At 35.7% G+C, this 18,192-nt stretch overlaps 1 long non-coding RNA gene across 5 annotated transcripts in view; it reads left to right on the top strand.

The window, feature by feature from the left end:
• The window catches only part of LOC118144265 (uncharacterized), a 437,346-nt gene that overhangs the window by 129,846 nt on the left and 289,308 nt on the right, over positions 1 to 18,192 (top strand). The window contains exon 8 of one of the 5 annotated variants that reach the window (XR_004728896.3): positions 11,714 to 12,916. The exons of the other annotated variants lie outside the window; for them this stretch is intronic. This is a non-coding gene — a long non-coding RNA (uncharacterized LOC118144265). Of the gene's footprint in view, positions 1 to 11,713; positions 12,917 to 18,192 lie in introns of those variants that run through there. 5 annotated transcript variants of the gene reach the window in all.

Here is an 18,192-nt window from a genome sequence, read left to right as displayed (position 1 = left end):
AGAGGCATCCTTGTCTTGTTCTTGATCTTAGAAGAAAAGCGTTTAACTTTACAGCATTGAGTATTATGTTAGCTATGGGTTTGTCATATATGTTTTTTATTGTGTTGAGGTACATTTCTTCTATACCTAATTTATTGAGAATTTTAATCTTGAGAAAATGTTGAATTTTGTTGTTTTTGTACATCTGTTGAGATGATTATATAACTTTTACCATTCATTCTGTTCATGTGGTGTATCATTTATTGATTTGTATATGTATATGAACCATCCTTGCATCCCAGATATAAATCCCTCATGATTATGGTATATAATCCTTTTAATGTGCTGTTGAATTCAGTTTGTTAGTTATTTTGCCATTATGTTCATCAGGGATATTGGTCTGTAATTTCTTTTTTTTTTTGTAGTGTCCTTGTCTGGCTTTGCTATAAGGGTAGTGTTTACCTTGTAAAATGAGTTTGAAAATGTTCTCTCCTCTTCAGTATTCTGAGTTTGAGAAGGATTGGTGTCAGTTTTCCTTAAAATGTTTGATAGACTTCACCAATAAAGCCATTAGGTCATTGGGTTTTCTTTATTGGGAGGTTTTCAATTATTGATTTAATTTTCTTTTTATTAATGTGATCATATTTCCCATTTCTTCATATTTCAGTCTTGATAGTTTGTATATTTTTAGGAATTTATCAATTTTTTAGTATTCAATTTGTTGGCTTCTAATTGTAGTAGTCTCTTTGATCCTTTGTATTTCTGGGGTATCAGTGGTAATGTTTCCTCTCTCATTTGCAATTTTAATTATTCAAGTCTTTTCCCTCCTAGTTACCTTTAGGTAAAAATTAGTCAATTTTGTTTATTCTTTCAAAAAAAACTCCAAATCTTAGTTTTATCAATGTTTTTATTGTTTTTCTAGTCTCTATTTCATTTATTTCCACACTGATTTTCATTATTTCTCTTCTTCTGCTTATTTGGACTCAGTTTGCTCTTTTCTAGTTTGTTGAGGTACAAATTTAGGCTGTTTATTTGAGGGTTTTTTTTTTTTTCCCTTACTCTAACCATTTATTGTTATACACTTTCCTCTTTGAACTGCTTTGGCTGTATTCCACGGTTTTGTTATGTTGTGATTTCCATTTTCATTTGTATCATATATTTATTTTTTTAGTTTCTTTTTTTGATCACATGGTTGTTCATTAGTCTGTTGCTTGATTTCCACATGTTTGTGAAGATTTAATTTTTCTCTATTGATTGATTGATCAGAAATGGTACTCAATATAATATCGATCTTCTCAAATTTCTAAAGACTTCTTTTATTGCCTAACATATGATCTGTCCTAGAGAATGTTTCACATTGCTTGATAGTAATATACATTCTGCTGTTTTTGGATAGAATGTTCTGTATATGTCTTTTAGGTCCATTTGGTCTACAGTGTCGTCAAAGTTTGCTGTTTCTGTATTGATTTTCTGTGTGGGTCATTTATTAATTATTAAAAGTAGGATGCTGAAGTTTCCTATTATTGTATTGCTTTCTATATCTCCTCTCTGTTCTCTTAATATTTGCCCTATATATTTAGTTTCTTGAATACTGATTATACATAGATTTATAATCATTATACTGTCTTTTTTTTTTTTGAGACAGAGTTTCACTCTTGTTACCCAGGCTGGAGCACAATGGCGCGATCTCGGCTCACCGCAACCCTCGCCTCCTGGGTTCAGGCAATTCTCCTGCCTCAGCCTCCTGAGTAGCTGGGATTACAGGCACATGCCACCATGCCCAGCTAATTTTTTGTATTTTTAGTAGAGACGGGGTTTCACCATGTTGACCAGGATGGTCTCGATCTCTTGACCTCGTGGTCCACCTGCCTCGGCCTCCCAAAGCTCTGGGATTACAGGCATGAGCCACTGCACCTGGCTTTATTATATTGTCTTAATGAATTGACCCCTTAATCATTTTTTAATGGCTTTATTTGTCTTTTGTGGCTTTTGTTTTCACTTCGAGTCTATTTTGTCTGGTATAACTACCCTCATCTCTTTTGCTTACCATTTAAATTGAATACCTTTTTTATCCATTTCTTCATTTTCAGCCTGTGTGTCCTTAAAACTAAAATGAGTCTCTTGTAGGCAGAATATTGTTAGATATTGATTTTGTTCATCCATTTCATTACTTGAAACATTTGATAGGATAATTTAATCCGTTTATATAAATACATTATTGATAGGTATGGATTTACTATTGCCATTTTATTAATTATTGTCTGACTATTTTGTAATTCCTTTGCTCTTCTTCTCTTGCTGTCTTCCTTTGTGATTTGATAATTTTTTAATAGTTATATGCTTTGATTTCATTCTCTTTCTCCTTTGTATCTATTAAAGGTACTTATTTATTTTTTTCTGGGAAGTTCACACTGAAGAGGTATTTATTTTTGTAGTTACCCTAAGGCTTACATAATTTATCTTATAATAGTCTGTTTTAAGCTGATAATAACTTGACTGCATACAAAACCTCTACACTTTAACTTTTTTCCCACTTTTTATTTTATTGATGCTATAATTTACATAATTGAATTTTGTTTATTGCTATTCACTTACAAATTATTGTATCTATAGGTATTTTTAAAATTTTATTTTTTAACTTTCATACTAGAGTTAACAATGATTTATGAACCACCATTACAGTATTAGAGTATCTAAATTTGTTGGGTTTTTTTTATTTCTACAGTGAGTTTTATACATTTATAGGTTTTCACATTGTTAGCATTCTTTAATTCCACTTGAAGAAATCCCTTTAGCATTTCTTTTAAGACAGTCTAGTGATGTTTCATAAGTCCCTTAGACTTTCTTCAATTGTTTTCTTTTATTTTTGTACTTGTTCCTCTAAGTAATTTTAAATGACTTGTCTTTGAGCTTGCTAATTATTTCTCTGCTTGATTGAGTTTGCTGTTGAGGCTCTTTATGGCTTTTTGTTTTCTTCAGATCAGTCATAGAATTCTTCACATCCAGAATTTATGTTTGCTTCTCTTTTTTATTGTTTCTATCTCTTTACTAAACCTCTTATCTTCTTCAAGTATTATTTTCTTAACGTTGTTTAATTGCCCGTCTGGGTCCTCTTGTCACCGAGTTTCTTTTAGACGATTATTTTGAATTCTTTGTCAGGTATTTTGCAGATCTCCATTTCTTTAAGGTCAGTTACTGGTGACTCATTTTGTTTTTTGGTGGTGTCATGTTTTCCTGATTATTCATTATACTTTTGGGCTTTATGTTGATGTTTGAAGAAACAGGAACCTCTTTCAGGCTTTATATATTGGCAAGCCCCTCACCAGTCAGTAGTTTAAGAGATTCTGGACAGGTTGGCTAGTGGAGTCTATGGGAAAGCTTATTTCTGGAATCCTTAGGCAGCTTTCCTGGTACTTGGTTGAGTAGGTGGGTGAACCTAGTGCTTGTAATGTTGGGCCTGGAATCTAAGTCTACTGGCGTGTGCCTAGATCATGGATCCACTAGAGAGTGAGGCTGTGGGGACTGGCATGGAGCTATGGTGAGCCTAAAGCCTAAGTCCACAGGTGCCATCTTCATTCCTGAGGCTATGGAAGCTGACCTGGAGCTTGATCTACATGGGCTAGCTTGGTATTGGGGTGGGGGTGAAATCTGGGACCACAGAGTTAGGCCTGTAGTCTGGGGCTGCAGGGAATAGCTCAGAGCCTGAGGTATGGTTATTAGCTTAGTGCTGGGAAAGTAGCTGGAGACTGGGGCCACAGGGTTTGGCCTGGCATAGCATTGGGTCTAGATGCTGAGTCTGTGGGTACGGACTGGAGATCCAGGGTGTAGGGGCTGGCATGGCATCAGGGCTCCTGGGGTGGGCCTCATGCTGGTTCTGTGGTAAAGCTGTGTGTGCTGATTTCATAGTCCTTTCCTCATGGAAAGGGTACCACTTTTCATCCTTTGCTTCACAGGTTGTAGAGTTGGGTGGGGAGTAACATGGTTAATGAGAAACTGTCTTTCCTATCCTCTTCAATGCATCTCCATTTGTTTATGTGCTCTACTCAGGATTTGTAATCTCTTACCTGGATTTCTTAGCTCTTATAAAGATATTTTTTTACATAGATGATTGTTCAAATTGATGTTTTTAGGGAAGATGTGTGCTGGAAAGTCTTATTCCATTATCTTGCTGATGTCACTCTGACAAGGACTTAGTTTTCTACGTCTCATATGTAAAATGAGAATAATAAAGGTAATAATCTAATGAGATTGTTGTAAAGACTAAATGAGGCGAAGTGTTTTGTACAGTGCCAGGTACATATATGGGGAGCTCTCTGTAAATGTTGGCTGTTATTATTAGTCTATGTCATTCCTCGTTAGCTTTCTGAACCTGCAGGGAACAATGAGTAAGTCTGTAGTTGCAGAAATAGTTCCTGGAAGAAGATAGGATCCTCACTAACATAAGGGCTTTTTTAGAAAGCAGAAAGAAAAAAAGAAAAGACAAATCAAAATGGCTGCTATTATATCTGTGTCCACATATACAGAATATTGCATCTGTAACTTTATCTTCAGAAGCAAAGTGCTGACCCCTGCCAAAAAATTTTGTGGCATTAAGAGGCTGAATAATAGAATGAGATAAATATTTTGAATTTTTTATTAACTTATCTCCCCTAAAGCTTTGGATGCATTTTCCCTATTTAAAATATTATAAAAGCCATGATGCCTACATAAAATTCTCATATATGTATAAACCTGAAATTTCCATAAGTAGATATATATGGATACATTCTGAGTAGATATATGCTGACACACTGATAACCATAACAATTCATGGACCCAGTGTTAAAAAGCACTGCATTGGACATGAAAGATTATTTATGTAGTTCTCCCTTTATGCATTCTGAAATTTTTTGTTTTTACTTAAAAAATTTTTACTTCCATTCTTCTCAGAAAGCTTGAAAAAAAATGAATATAAATCACTATGCTATCACCATTAAAATGGCCAATTACTTTTTCTTCACAGTTTAGAAAATGTTATACTAATAGTTTAGAAGAAAATGAGTTTTAAGATGTGGTACAATAGAAACAAAAAATGATAGTCAGAGAACAATGCTATATATAAAGACTCTCAAGCTCAACTGTGAGCACACTAAAACTGTATTTATAAAAGACTTGAGAATTTTCTACGGGGAATGTCAGAGAGTGTGATGGTCCTTCCTCTAGCTGGAATGGGTGGGGTGGACAGCACAAGGTGAGCTCTGTGGTCTCTTCTGAAGATTTTTAGGAGCTGTGAGATCTGTGAATAGTCTATAATCTTTTCCCAGATTTGTAGCTCTGTCAGACTCTTTGAGACTATGAAGACAGAGTAGGTGGAGAGAACCTAGTGCCTTGAGGTTCATTTCTTATTGGCCGAGGAGTCCCTACTTCATTGGTACTTCATCAGTAGTACTTGATGCAATATGAGAGTGAGGTCAGATAAAGAATGATATGGAATGAACAGAGATTTCTCCTGTTGTGCCCTTCTCCTGGACTACTGTTCCATTAGCTGCTCAGTTCCTTTTTGTTTGCTTCCCACATCCCCAAATTCTCAGCCCTGTGCTTATGATTTTGAGTCCTATTCTCCCACATCTAGGAGCTCTAATTGGATTCAGTATCTAGTGTCTACTTCACAGATATGAATTTTCAGCTCTTTATTCTTTCATCTATACATTTAAAATGAAAGTGAATTCTAAATTAAGAAGCTGAATCTTTGATATGGAATTAGATTGAAAATGTTGTAAGATCATTTATAAATTAAAAATTTTCATGGCTAAATATGTTAAATTTACTCTTGGGAAGTCAAAAATTATTAACTGCAAATTCAATGTGCTACTGTGAATAAAATGATAACCAAATATTTTATTATTTCATGAGGGCTATTTGGATCTGTAATGCAGGAAGCATTTCAAAGTTGGGACTGTGCTTAAAAAAAGTTGCCAAGTATGTTAAATTGTACACTTAGTTTTCAATGTAGAGGAACAAATACCAGATTCAATAATTCAATGAACTAACACAATTCTTCAGAGCTTTAAGTGTATTTGCGATTAAGACACTGTAGTTTTTGTTCATTGGCTGATTCTTTCCTCTGGAAAGCTTTGTTCCTCTGTAAAATGTAAAGTCTTACTATTAATCTGCACTCACAAAACCCTGTTGATTTAAGTAGGAGTCTCTGAGGTGAGAACAACAGCAAAACTAAGAGACTCAATTTACTCAGCTTGGGTTTCAGGAAACATATCTAATAGCAGATAGTTCCTGTTTTCATTGTTTTCCATTTAAGTTCCTGCAAAATCAGATTGTCTTCAAATAGATGCTGCTGCCATTGGTACAAGATTCAGTTCCACATCCCTCAAGAAACAAAGAGTTTTGTAAAAGTTCACTCTACCTTGGCCTCACATATAATGGGCCTAAGTCAAGCCGAAAGGATCAAGATGGATATCATGCAAAAACAGTGATAGAATAACAGCACTAAAGATGTAAAATGCATATTCTTTTTAGACTGTTTAATGTAGCCCTCAATCACCAAGGAATAATTGCAAGTGGATGGAGGTGAACAGGAATTTCCTTTAAGAGCAATCCCATTTTGTCTGTTTTGGAAGCATAATATGGGTTGGTATTAAAGACTTCTGAGGAAAGAAAGCAGGGGATGTAGTTTGAGAAAACTACCACCTATGATTGGTTTAATTGTTCGGAAAAGTCCAGGGCTTGGCTGTTTTCCTGGAGTTTTATATCGAAAGAGATGAACTCTGGCCAATCATTAATAATGCTAATGATAATATAATATTGATGACTAATATTTATTGAGCACATAGTGTGTGTTACAGGTAGGTCCTACACTAAGCATTATATATACATATGTGTATATGATTATGTATAATATATGTAAAATCTAATTTAGTGTAGTAACAGTTCACAATGGTCTGAATTAATGCTTTCACCCTCAATGGCTGCATACTGTGATGGTTAAAAGAAGCTACAGGATTTTATTTCTTCTTTCACCTCTAATTAACCATGTGACCTTAAGTAAGTTTCTCTCTGAATCTTGGTTTATTAATATATATATTACATAATAAGGCCTATCTCATTGGGTTTTGTGAGGATTAAATAATACTATCCAGTGGCAAAGACAGACAAATCACCCTGCAATAGGGTATGATTAATAGGGTATATTGTAGGGTGCTGGCAGCACTTGCAGGAGGACTTTCTGTTCTCACAGGACTTTGGGAATGCAAGATTTTCTGGAGGGGCTGCCCTCCAAGTGGTAGTTTGAGTTATAAATGGGAGTAAGTCCTGAGAAAGTGAGGGAGGAGTGTTTCAGTTTAAAGGAGTAGGGCGTTCTTGGGGAATTGCATTTTGCTACACAGCTGTGAAGGGAGTTGGGCAGGTTGAGAGATGAGGGCAGAGAACTCAGCAAACCTTGTTCATAAAGCACATTGGATGGCATTTTGGGATTTTGGACTTTCTCCTGAGATCAGAAGGGGCTAAGGAAGAGTTTAAGTAGGAGAGTGACAAAATTAGATTTATTTTTTGTGATGTTCACTCTCTTTGAGGTTAAATGTACTGAGACAGAGACCCTTCCCTGACCCCACCTTTGAGCAAACCCATGAGCTTGACCTCTTTGGTTCTTGAACTGTCATCAAGTGAGCTAACAGGTATTTGACTCCAGTTGTGCTGATTTCTTTTACAGTATTTTCTTGCTCTGAATTATTTCCTTATCTGAAATAAGTGACATGGTTCGGAGGATGGAAAAGTAGCCCATCTGCTCACAGACATGGCCAGGCCAAATTTATACATTTTTTCTTCCGTTGCTTTATTGTTCATTTGTGGATTATATACTTACTATATTAAATGTAGCTAAAATTTAATTATAGAATGACTTTCAACTACTTTCTTCTGGGTTGAAACCATTTACTGAGAGTTGACATGTACTTAGGCAAAGCAAGCCATTTTCTAATCACAGTAAAGTAAAACAATAGTAAAGAACATTTGTAGATATTCTTCCTTTTCTTGTCCCCAATCTGGAACCTTGTTACTTGAGCAAATTCTCAATGAAATCCAACTGCAAGTGTAATATATTTTTTTGTGGGGGGATTATCTGTGCTTCTTCTCACTTTGAATAGAAAATTGATTTTATTTTATGATTCAATCTTATATTCCCAGAAGAGTCCAAGAACATTATTTTTCAAAATAAATTGGATAATAATGTATTTCTATGTCATCTTATATTGATTACCAATTATTGTTTTATAAAATATTTACGAAAATGTCAACACATGAATAGTTAGTTACAACAAAAAATAAGCCACATTGGACAAAAATATTTCTGCTTTGGATTTCTGGTGCAGCAGGCATTAAATATGCTGAAATTCATTAACTTGATATGTTCTAGATTTGTGGTAAAACTAGAAAGTTGTTAACATAACCACAAATACTAATCTATGCATAGTATCCAAAGGGTTGATAATTATAGTTTAACATTAAGAGAAATTAACTGTCAGAGGACTATGATAAAACTTTTACTGGAAAATTTTAGAATTTCTTAAGAAAGAAAAACATGTATAATGGAAATCAAATATATTTTCTTTGAGTTCTTGCAAAGTGACTTAGCACTCTTGGAGCATTTAATGTTTTATTAACGCTGTTAAATCCCATCTGGTGTTTGTAAAGTCTTTTACTATCCCCTGCTGGGACAGGCAGACATTGGTTTGCATGACTGTGTGTTCCCAAAATATTTTTTAAAAGTATCTAGTGGATTTATACCAACTGTAGCAGGATGATAGAAGACCACATTTCCATTATAATACCTTTAAGAATGGAGACAAATGTCATCAGGTCACAAAAGATCCATCAGTTTTATACTGTGTGACATTTGAGGGGAAATGTGAACGATTAGTGGTTTTAAAAAATTGTTTGGAATTCAACCTCCTGTGTCAATATTACTTGAAAAATATTTATAGGTTCTGAGTCAGTGAGATGCAATTTATTCTCCATGGAATTCATTCTAGAATGTGTGGAATACTTCCCTGAACCTTAGTCATTCCAATAAATTCTCCGGAAATATCTTTATTGTCAATAAACAGGTTGTTTTGCCTCCTTGAGTGATTTTTATTGTATTGTGAGAGCCCCATATATCTGAAAATTGACAAAATCTTTGTATGGAGAAAAAATAAATTAATTCATAAGAATTTAATGACTAACTTCTATGCTCAATGCCTTCTATGTGTGATGGGCATGGGGAAAAATGAAAAAGAATTGACATGATCTTTACTTCAAAGAACTTGTAGTCTAGCTGGAGAGGTAGATTAAAAAACCCAAGGTAATCTAAGTTTCAAAAATGAAATATAATAAAGATTTTTATACTAACATTGAGAAAGCAGTGATTAAGTTTGATTGGAGTATGACAAAAGGAGCCACAGTTAAAGTAAAACAGGCCTTGAAGGATAAGGATAATTGTAATTGCAATTTAAAGGACATAGAGATCAATATATGTAAAATAAATAGAGATCAGTATATGTAAAGTGAATAGTAAATTTTACAGTATATAATATTGTAAGATAAAGTCATGGAGAAGTCAAAATATAGTAGAAAAAATTTGTGGATAGATACCTGAATTTTAATCTTGGTTTGGGAATTAGCAGTGTATACTTAGGCATTTATTAATTACTTATAATGTCCCAGACACTGTTTTAAGTGCTGGAATTACAGTGCTTTATGTGACAGGCAAGGTATCTCATAGCATGCATTTTAGTGGGAGGAGATGGAAATAAAGAAATGCAAAAAGTTAGCAATTAGTCCTATGGAGAAATAAAAATGGGTGATACTATAGGGTGTGATGATGGGGGACTGCTTATGTTGTCAAAAGAAAAGACCCATCTAAAGAGGTGACATAGCATCTGAGAACTGAATGACAACAAACTTCTATGTGAAGATCTGTGTGAAGATAGTTCCAGAGCAGGAAACTTAAAGTCGGGACAAACTTAATGTATTCCAGGAACAGAAATAAGTTCTGATTATTGGAGAGAGGGAAGATAAGAGCATGAAGGTAGAGTTCTTGGCAGATCATCCAGAGTTTTGTATGCCGGGTAAACTAATTTGGATTATATTCCAAGTATGGTGGGGAATCATGGATGTGTTTAATCAGTTATTTTTATGGTTTATGTTGTACAAAAATCATTCTGGCTGATGGCTTAGGGAATGGAATATGCAAGTTTAAAAGCAAAGAGACAACGACAAGGCAAATGATGGTTGTTTGGACTGGTAGAAGCAGTGGAGATGAAAATGTGTCTACATGTTAAGGATGACATGTAGGTTTCTGGTTTGAGCATTTGAAAGGGTGGTGTGACATTAATTGAGTGGGGAAGACTGGGAGATTAGGGAGGTTTGGAGGGTGGGCTTCTTGAGATTGCTAAATCTGTTTTCCAGGTGCAAAATGGCAGTGATGATATCTATTTTACAGGATCAATGTTGTAAGAATTAAATAAAATGAAGTCGCTAGCTTCATAAAGTGTCTGGCACACAATAAGACCTCAGTAATTGTCAGTTACCTTTTCTATATAAAATAACAATTCTAAAAAGTTTCCAAAACAGTGGGGTTAGGAATATAGGACCCATTTTTTCATGACTCCAGACTACAAAATGTAGTCTTTAAAAGAACTACATTTCATATGTTTTATTTGTATATGGAACTGGCTATTTTATGCCTTGTAGTGGATGTGCTTGCAGCAAGGAAATGTTCTGTTGAGACAACGACTCTTGGAAGAAAATATGAGTGGTGTCATGAGTGTGGCACATGAGAGTCTACATTATGGAGCCCAGTGGGGCAGAATGTGAGTTGTCTTCTGTAGACCTGCAAGGATATTCTCTTCTAAAGACATGCTTGTGATAGTTGAATTAGACTGTATTGTGATGCCCAAAGGCCCTCATTCAACCTTAAATTACAATAGGACACTCACGTTACCTTATTAGATGGTTCTGAGGCTTGGGCTTGCAACAGAATTATTTCTTCAGTATTTTCTGTGTGCCATATTTAACAGAAGATAGCAAGACAAGCTGATCACAGCTGACATCCTGGAGACTCACTATCTTCTCACTTCACAGCCACATTAACTGAAAGGAAATAGTTTTACTTAGGACAACATTTGCCTCCACCTTTCAATCCTATAAGATAATCTCAAGCGTGGTGACAGCAAGCTGTGAGGGCTGAAGGAATTTTGTAAAGGCTTTCTGTAGAATTTCAGGCATTGTAGCATGGTTATAAATAGCTGAGAGAGAGTTCCTGCCATTAGATCAATTTAACATCCAGCAGTTGATGTTGTATCTTTCAGTAATCGATGTGAAAGAGGTAGAACCAAACATTGTGATGAGGCATCTATGAACAGTTAATCAGTGCATGGATTATGTTTTCAAACTGGAAAACAGTGGGCAACGCTCAGAAGTTAAGAGGTGAAATATGGAGACATTAATTCATTTCTCTAACTATAACTTATTAGTACCTAATATGTGCTCTGTACTGTTTTAGGAGCTGGGGAAATATCAATAAACAAAACAAGTTGGTGCCACCACAAAGCTTATCTTCTAATACAAGATATCAATAAAAAATAAACAAATGTATAATATAATATAAAGTAATAGTAAATGCTTTAAGAAAATATATGCAAGATGAAGGGATAGAATGACAGGTATTCTAATTTAGACAAAATAGAGACTGCTTCTTTGACAGGTGACAGTTGAGCAGAGACCTGAGTGAAGCAATGGAGCCACCTATTGGAATACTTGGAGGTGAAATCTGTTCAGCAGAGGAAACTGCATAGACACAAAGCCGGGAAAAGGCATGGCGTTTTCAAGTAGCATCAAGGAGACCAGTGTAGAGTGGAATGAATAGGACACGCAATTGGAAAGTAAAGCCAAAGATTATATTAAAATGGGCTTGTAAACTAAGGTAAGGGGTTTAGATTTTATTTTGACTGTGGTAAGCCGCTGGAGACTTTGAACGGAGAAATAACACAATGTAGCATGTTTTGGGGCTATAACAGACAAGAGTGAAAGTACAGTATTTGTTATGAGGGAGTTGCAGAAGTTAGAAAAGTGAAAGTTTATAAAGAAAAGGATCGAAGTAGTAGCTGTGTAGTTGGTGAGAAGTGATTGGATTTGGAATGTACTTTGAAGATAAATTCAGAATTTGCTAATGGTTTGGGTGTGAAATGTGAAAAACGTATATAAAGACTACAGGTTTGGGGTCTAAGTCATAGGGTCAGTAGTGATGTCATTCAATTACATATCTACAGATTCATGAAGAGATGGCAGGAGGTAAATTGGAGGGAAGGCAGAATGACAGCCAAATAACTCTTATCAGGGCTGGACTGAAAGCAGGAAGTGGGTGAAGGTAGTCTCATTGGTTGGCTATGGAGTACGTACAGTAACCTGGTTTCATCATTTGCCTACATTTTTTCATACATCAATGTCTAATTAATGATGTTTCAGTACGATATGAACTCACTGATGTTTTGCTTTCACAGTGGTTCTTCCAATGTCTTTTCATTATGTCTTAGCAGTCATGTTAATCCATTAACTGCCTACAAAAAGTGGTTAATTGTTGCCATGTCCAGAAAATGTGTTGAAGAAGCAGTTGGTTTCTTGGTTTCCTCTGCATTGGAGCATGATTTGTGGTTACTTTTATGGATTGGGAAAAGGAGTGAAATAAATTATGTTTTAAATGAGCATTGGACTGGGAGTCAGGCCTACTGAGTTTCAGACAGTCCCAACTCTACCAGCTATGTGACCTGGGATAGGATGTCAAGCATCTAAGGGCCTTGTTCTTCTCATCTGCATAGTTAGTAGCTTAGATAATCTATATAATAGAATAATCCTTAGTACACTAAACTCTAGCCTGTGGTTAGACGGTGGTAAGAGTCTAATCTAAAAATTTTTTTTTTTTTTTTTTGAGATGGAGTTTCGCTCTTGTTACCCAGGCTGGAGTGCAATGGCGTGATCTCGGCTCACTGCAACCTCCGCCTCCTGAGTTCGAGCAATTCTCCTACCTCAGCCTCCCGAGTAGCTGGGACTACAGGCACGTACCACCATGCCCAGCTAATTTTTGTATTTTTAGTAGAGACGGTGTTTCACCTTGTTGACCAGGATGGTCTCAATCTCTTGACCTCATGATCCACCCGCCTCGGCCTCACAAAGTGCTGGGATTATGGTGGTGAGCCACCGCGCCTGGCCCTAAAATATTTATTTATAGTAGTCAGTGTATTAGTAGGATGGCAGTGACTGCAAATAATAAGAGAAAACACACATGCACATGCAAAGCAACTTTAAAAGTGAGAATAATTTATTATAACATAATAAAAGATTTTGAGTTTAGTTGGCTCCAGGTTTGATTAATATTTATTACCTTAAAGATTATTATGAAGTTTATCTTATGAGGTAATAAAATTATCTCCACTTTACAGATGTGTTAACTGGCATTCAAAAAGGTTCATGCATTTGTTCACAGTCCCGAAGCCAGTAAGAAGTACAGCAAGGTTTTATTTTCATAGGCTGCCTTACTCCCAACCATGATTTTAATTGCTAGGCTCTACCACCTCTTTGGCCACTAAATCTGGACACTTTTAATGACCTTGTTTGCTTTGTCTTCTGATATCAAGATAAGTGGGAAACCATGTATATACTAGAAAAATAATAATCATCACATTGACTGCTTTGTCTCCTATCAAGATAAATGGGAAACCATGTATATACTTGAAAAATATTAATCACCAGATTGGCTACCCAGGTACTGGGGTGTGTTAAGAGAGCTGATTCCTGATCTCCCGAGAGAAAGGTTGCTATGCTTAACATGCAGTGATGGCCTTTGACCACTAGAGGACACTTTATAGACAACTTCTTTCAGGACACAGCAACTGCCTTCACTAGCCTTGGAGCTTCAGTCAGTACCATGTTTTATGCCTCAGAGAAGAGGGTCCTCTGGCTACTGCTCAAGCTCTGTGTCATAAGCTCCTTATGGCCATTTAGGGGTTCTACCTTTGTCTCAGAGTGGCTCCCATGTTGCAGCTGTCTTTTAAATCCTGTAAGTAATATAGGCTAGGTATTATACTTTCTACTTATGTTAAATGTACTCTCCATTGGCTCATCTGTTTTGGGTAAACACCTATGTTCTAAATTTAGTTAAATTAAATTTTTATTTTTATTCAGTATTCCTATGATCCTGCTGTTGAGTTATTATAATCATTTAACTATTAGAACAAAATTCTAGGAATGGCTAATGTTGTTTGCTGTAAGTCTAGGTTTGTCCATGTTGATATCACCAGATACACTTTTCTTTTGAATGAGGGTACAAGGTGTTGCCCTGTCACCCAGACTGGAGTGCAGTGGCACAGTCACAGCTCACTGCAGCCTTGACCTCTCTGGCTCTGGCTCAGGCTGTTCTCCTACCTCAGCTTCCCAAGTAGCTGGGACTACAGGTGCATGCCATGCCCAGCTAATTTTTATTTTATTTTTTTGTAGCGATAGGGTCTCACTATGTTTCTCACTATGTGTCAAACTCTTGGGCTCAGGCAATTCTCCCCCCTTGGCCTCCCAAAGTGCTGAGATTATAGGCATGAGCCACCATGCCTGGCCAAGTTGCTACACTTTCTAAAAGACCTTTCTTTCTTTTTTTTTTGCAGTAAAGTCTCCAGCGTGTATGGGTGCTTACAATGCCACTGAATGATGAAGTTGTTTAACATTTGTAGTTGTAATTAAGCAAGACAAATAAAACAGAAACACAAAGCTTTTTTCCAGATCATAGACTCAATTCCATGTATAGGTTCACAAATATACTTGTCATATTAATAGGGTAGTAGTGAAAGACAGAGTGACCATAAAACTCTTGGTGGTGCATTCCAGTTCATGGAGGCTTTCAGATATTTATACTACTACTAATCTTAGATTTTAAAATAAGTTATTTATTTTTAAGCTCCTATTGTTAAACTTTTAAAAATCATAGTTTTGTATTTAGAGCTCTTGAAGATATGGTATCTATGAAATTATTAATTGAGGAACTTGTGATAATAATAGTATAGTTTTTAATATATTTTTAATTTGGAAAATCTATAGAAACCTATTATAGTAGGTTTATTTATTTTTTAATTTTGAGGCAAAATCTCACTCTGTCTCACTCTGTCACTCAGGCTGGAGTGTAGTAGCTTGATATTGGCTCATAGCAACCTCTGCCTCCTGGGCTCAAGTGATCCTCCCATCATGGTCTCCTGAGTAGCTGAGACTACAGGCTCATGATACCATGACCAGATAATTTTTGTAGAGGCAGGGTATCACTACATTGCCCAGGCTGGTCTTGAACTCCTGGGCTCAAGTGATCCTGCTTTGGCTTCCCAAAGTGCTGGGATCACAGGTGTGAGCAACTGCACCTGGCCTGAAGTAGATCTTATATTTTTTCTTTTAAATTCAGGCATGAAGTGGAATATTATTATAACGTTAGTCTCTCTTTTTTTAAAGAGATACCCAAACCTTCAATTACACCTATTTATGATCTCTTATGAGCGACTTTGCAAGTCACCTTGTATCTTCCCTCCACCAGATTCTTTCCTTAATGATTGTTGGTTTAAAGTAAACATAAGCATTTGGGGAAGCTCCTTGTAAACCCTTCATTTATGCAGTTGTTCAGTAGGAGAGTGGGCCAGCCCTATTTGGTATAACAGCACACCTAGGCACAACGTAGGGCAATGTAATGATTCCCACAGTTAGATGCAGGACCACGAAGGGATGGAAAATGATTCTTTAGTCTGTTTGACAGGCTTTTAAGCTTTAAAGAGCATTAAATCAGATAGTGGGTAAATCATTCCTTTTGAATATACATAAAGAAGTTTGCTGCACATGTTAGAGTCAAACCATTATAGAAGGGAGGGCATGAAACAGCAAATATAGTAATATTCTGCTTTGTTCACAGAGGTATACTGCTTGCATCCACCCAAAAGAAGAAATCATTCCATGTAATAAACTGCAAACTCTTTATAGAGCAGAATTAATTAAAATGCCATTGATATGGTTGGGCTGTGTCCCCACCCAAGTCTTATCTTGAATTGTAACTTCCACAATTCCCACATGTCATGGGAGGAACCCAGTAGAAGGTGAATTATAGGGATGGGTGTTTCCTGCGCTGTTCTCATGATAGTGAATAAGTCTCTCGAGATATTATGGTTTTAAAAATGGGAGTTTCCCTCCACAAGCTCTCTCTTTGCCTGCCGCCATCCATGTAAAACATGATGTGCTTTTCCTTGCCTTCCACCATGATTGTGAAGCCTTCCTAGGTATGTGGAACTATAAGTCCATTAAACGCCTTTCTTTTGTAAATTGCCCAGTCTCTGGTATATTTTTATTAGCAGCGTGATAACATAGTAATACAGCCATTAAGTAGGGTGTCAAGACCATCCAATGGAAAAGGTCAGTCTTGTTAACAAACGATGTTGAACAAATTGGATATCTGTATGAAAAATAATGATGATGGACTTTTACCTTATATCATATATAAAAATGATCTAAAAATGGATCAAAAACATAATAGCTAAAACTGTAAAATTCTTAGAAGAAAACATAGAGAAATATTTTTGATATTGGGCTTGACAATTATTTTTTGGATATGGTACTAAAAGAAAAAATTAGTTAGATTTTATCAAAATAAGAAACTTTTGTGCATCAAAGGACACTATCAATGGAGTGAAAAGTCCACTCAAAGAGTGGGAGAAAATATTTACAAATCATCTCTCTAATAAGGAATTAGTATCCAGACTATATTAACTCCTAAAACTCAACAACAGAAAAAAAAAAAACAGGTTAAAAAATGGGAAAAGGACTTTTCTCCAAAGAAGATATACAAAGGGTCAATAAGTACATGAGAAGATGTTTAACATCACTGATCAAGGTGAATGCAAGTCAAACCACAATAAGACATCATTTCATTTCCATTAGGATGGCTATTATAAAAAACCCAAACAAAAAAAATCACGGCACAAAAAATAAGTGCGTGGTAAGAATATGGAGATACTGGAATCATTGTGCATTGCTGATGGGAATGTTGAGTGGCACAGTTGCTATCAAGAACAGTATGAAAGTTCTTCAAAAAATGAAACATACAATTACCATATGATCCTGAAATTTCACTTCTAGGAATTTACCCAAAAGAAAGGAAAGCAGGAACTGGAATAGATATTTGTATACCAATGTTCATAATATATGTTCATAATAGCATTATTAACAATAGCCAAAGATGGAAGCAACCCAAATGTCCATTTATGGATAAATAGATAAAGAAATTGTGATATATACATCCAATAGAATATTATTCAGCCTTAAAAAGAAAGGAACTTCTGACAACATGCTACAACATGGATGGACCCTGAAGACATTTTGCTAACTTAAATAAGCCAGTCACAAAAGGACATATATCATATGATTCTACTTATGTGCGATACCTATAGTAGTCAAATTCATAAAGACAGAAAGTAGAATGGTGGCTGCCAGAGGCTGAGGAATATAGGAATGAGGAGTTAGGGCTTAATGGGTGCAGAATTTCAGCCTGGGAAGATGAAAAAGTTCTGGAGATGATAGATAGTGGTGATGGTTATACAATAATGTGCATGTCACTGAACTGTATGCTTAAAAATGGATAAGATGGTAAATTTTGTGTAATGCATATTTTGCTACAATAAAAACATTTAAAAATACCATAAGTGCATATTTAGTGCCTGCTCCATTTTTAGTCCTGACTCGGGGGAAGAGGCATTTTCAGACCATGCAAGATCTGGCTATGCCTTTGAGGAGCTTAGTGAAAGTTACTATATCTGTGTCATAGTTGCTAAAGGTAATATGTTAACTTTATTTACATCACCGTCATTTACAGGGTGCTTGATGGGTATATTATCTTCTATTCCTGTAGATGGGTATATTATTTTCCTGTTCCTGCTATGATACAGGTGATATTTTGGCTCTGAGATAGTTTTGATTATTGTGGGAGAAGAGAGACAATCAACATAATAAGAAAACTAGAGTATGTTGAGAGATGATTAGGGCCATGAAAAATAAAGAAAAGTAAAGCTGGAAAGGAGATTTAAGAGTGCTAGCATAGGAAAAATGTGGCACATATACACCATGAAATATTATGCAGCCATCAAAAATGATGAGTTCGTGTCCTTTGTAGGGACA

This window comes from Callithrix jacchus, chromosome 9 (genome assembly GCF_049354715.1).
Source record: "Callithrix jacchus isolate 240 chromosome 9, calJac240_pri, whole genome shotgun sequence".
Taxonomy (NCBI): domain Eukaryota; kingdom Metazoa; phylum Chordata; class Mammalia; order Primates; family Cebidae; genus Callithrix; species Callithrix jacchus.
The sequence above is the reverse complement of the archived record's forward strand: the minus strand, read 5'-3'. Positions and strand labels throughout refer to the sequence as shown.